The sequence below is a fragment of the Theobroma cacao genome, chromosome 2, assembly GCF_053813885.1.
Source record: "Theobroma cacao isolate CCN51 chromosome 2, ASM5381388v1, whole genome shotgun sequence".
NCBI classification, from domain to species: Eukaryota; Viridiplantae; Streptophyta; class Magnoliopsida; order Malvales; family Malvaceae; genus Theobroma; species Theobroma cacao.
In genome coordinates this window covers 34,162,383-34,165,811 of record NC_142640.1, presented here as the reverse complement: position 1 = coordinate 34,165,811, position 3,429 = coordinate 34,162,383, and the positions used below count along the sequence as shown (strand labels likewise).

At 33.7% G+C, this 3,429-nt stretch overlaps 1 long non-coding RNA gene across 1 annotated transcript; it reads right to left on the bottom strand.

The window, feature by feature from the left end:
- Window positions 1–254: 254 nt before the first annotated feature.
- LOC148764186 (uncharacterized) lies at window positions 255–2,196 on the bottom strand. The gene is made up of 3 exons (XR_016024848.1): window positions 2,101–2,196; window positions 1,370–1,449; window positions 255–504 (listed from the first exon to the last, which is right to left on the bottom strand). It is a non-coding gene; the product is annotated as an uncharacterized LOC148764186 (long non-coding RNA).
- Between the last annotated feature and the right edge of the window lie 1,233 nt (window positions 2,197–3,429).

The following is a 3,429-nucleotide window of genomic DNA, read 5'->3' as shown; positions in this document are numbered from 1 at the left end:
TCCGCATCTTCCCGGTGAGCGACAGTTATTAAATCTCACATTTCAAGAAATCATAAGTTGTTTCCAACTCAAAACAATAAAAATATTATTTTCTAGCTCATTGGGGCATTTTCGTCATTTTTTTTTTGAAATTTCGAAATCCGAAAAAATGTAATATGTAAGTGGAAACACATATTTCATGATTTAAATTAAATTTTGAAGTCTAAAACATTCGTTTAAAGTAAAATTATAGCTATTTGAATATAATAAAAACATTAAATAAAATATTCTATTTTCTTAAAACACAATATTTTCAAAGTCTTCCTAAAATAACTTTTGTAGCGTAAGAGTAAAATAAATTTATTCATATAGTAATAAAGATAATTAAAGTATGAAATTTCGTTTACAGTGACACGTGGGCCCCCAACTAACCAAGAAGGTGTAGAGCTACGAACCCTTACTTCCTATGATGCAACTCCGAGATTAATTCTCGTCGTAATCAACTATCAACAAACTGTCCTGAGCCTGAAAAATGGATAGGAAGAGGGGTGAGATTAAATAATCCCAGTGAGTAAACAATTACCATCAAAAGCATCTAAAGCTGAGTAGATGGAGACAATATAAAAACGTTATATCTCAATAATGTTCATAACACAAAATTCGTTTCAATCTATACCAAATAATTTCTTTTCATCAAAATTTCCCCGACTTATGAATTTTTTTAAACTTGGCCCTTGCCAATATCATTCTCGTGGGTACCTTCGTCAAGGTATCCCACTGAGACTGCCAAGGCTGTTCAATGACCCATACCCATAAACATGTTTTCACATCTGACACACAGCCGTTCCTTGGCGTTGGCTGAGTCTCACTCTCACGTGGTGGCCCGAACGTGAGGTGCACTCAAATCATACCTCAGGAGATACTTCACCCAACATCTCCCCCCGGAGGTAAGTATATAATTGAGTTACCGTGCCCCTCTCATATGCAGTCCACGGAAACCCCCACCACTGCAGTGACCGTTTAATATACCACCAGACCCATAAAAATTCCAGTAGCATAATATGGCGAATAAAATGTAATCCAGTTTACCGAGACCAATCCAAAATTGTTCATATATTTCATGCAAACCCCAAAAATTTAGCCATCATGTACCATAGTGTCATAAGCCCCAATTTCAATAACATATAAAATCAAAAATTTCAACACAGTCTCCATAGACTCAATTTTCCCAAAACAATATTTGATTTCAAAACCAGTATAAATCTCATTTTTATTAAAAAATATTTTAATTGGAAAACATAATATTTTATAATTTAAATTCACCATTCAATAAAAGCATCAAACAAGTATAATTACTCTAGATATTTAAGACGATAAATTGTCCACTCACAGTTCTAGGAGTCGATGTACTCCTAATCCTAGTCTTCAAGCACAATTTTGGTACTTTTACCAGTGTAATTTGCTCACCACCTATCCATAATGTACAATACATAATTCACCACATCAATGCTTGACCATTATAAAATCAATTCAGGCTCGGTATATATGCATGATATGACATGCAACTTATCCGACTACCGCTTAAATGCGGTGCTGACTTAATTCGGCCTATTACCCGATTAAATTACTAACGCGTCCAATTTAATCTCAAATTAATTTTTTTCAGTTTCTATACCTCAATTGCACCCAAATTGACTTAATGTCCCTCGGTGTGGTGCAAATTATCAGTCCTGATAGCAAATTACAAAAATACCCCTAATGGGTAAAAATTCATATTTTTGCTCCAAAAATTTCCATTATTTTTCTAGACTCATAATTCATCATTATTCATCATAATTCCTCAAATAAACATCAAGATCATCAGCCAATATTCCCCTAGAAAATTCAGCCAATAATGGTAATGGAGGAAAATAAATTCTTTTCTTGTTGTTTTGTTCCTAAATATGCTAAACTAACTTAAAACACTAACATAACTTAAAATCAAATTAATTTAACAAGTTTCTCTCTCCTAACCCATTTTTCCAGAATTGAATTCATCCTCAAATCACATGATTCAACCATGGAAAATGATGGGAAATGCATGGGAAAGGTAAAGCACAAGTCAAAATCAAGAAATTTTACCTTTGGTCAATTGTTTCCTTGAATTTTCACCAATTTTTCCTTGAATTTCTCCCCCTAGGTTTTTGTTTTTCTTTTCCCCTTTGTTTTCTTGCTATGGCCGGCCATAATGAAGAGAAAATGGTGGTGTGGGCTGATTTTTATAGTTAAATAATATAATAATCTAAACTTGCCACATGTCACTACATTATTGGTCCATTTTTTAAATTCTTATCTTTCAAGCTTTAAATCTCCACCACACATTATTCCTTAAAATATCCATAACTTAGATAAAATTCTCAAACTTATCCAAAGTCTTGGTGAAGTAATTTTTTGATATTTACACTTTTGCCCCCGTAAAAATCAAAAATTACATTTTTACCCCAAAAACTGAAAAATTGCCCATAGACATATTTTTTATCCCTTATACTCATATCATTCCCCAATTTGTCAAATGTGATCTAAATTCTCTCAAAATCTCAAATTTTGTCCGCAAATGGAAAAATTACAATTTTACCCCTATATAGTGAAAATTTCAATTTGACTCCGAATTGATCCTCGAACTCCTAATCACCATTTTGAGTCATCCCTGAACTGTGAAACTCTTAATTTCACCTTAAAATTCCTATTTGAACTAGTTCGAGGCTTAATCGACTTAATGATACCATTAGGGGCAATATCATCTTTTAACGATTTCTCGAACTTCCTAAATATACAAACATTCTATCGAGCATGTGAATGATATTATAATTATTTTACAAAGCAGGGTTTGACAGATTAAGACGAGAATTAATCTCGGAGTTGCATCCTAGAAAGTAAAGGTTCATAGCCCTACATCTTCTTAGTCAGTTGGGGGCCCACGTGTCACTGTAAAAGTAATTTTATTCTTCAGTTATTTGATTTAAAGTATGTATGAATATATTTAGCTTTTACACCATGTTTTTGGCGAGTTTCGATATTTTTGAAGAAAAATGACAAAAATGCCCCTGTGAGCCAAAAAGTAATATTTTATTGTTTTGATTTGGAAATGACTTATGATTTTTTTGAAATGTGAGATTTAATAACTGTCGCTCACTGGGGAGATGCGGAAGCTGATGCTAAGCCTTGCGGGGTTTCGATCGGCATTCGGGGTAATGAGTGCCTATCGGGACGTCGCGACGGTTGTCACGGGCTCGATGGGAGTTTCGGGTCGTGACATGAGAAGTGCTCTAAATTAAATGCAAAATACAAGCAAAAACTACTTGCAAGTGCACACGATCGCAACAAGTAATATAGTGATAAGTTGAGGTTGTCGATCCCTCGAGGAGTTGATCTAATTATTTTTGCCAATTACAAAAATTAAAACAAGCTAAT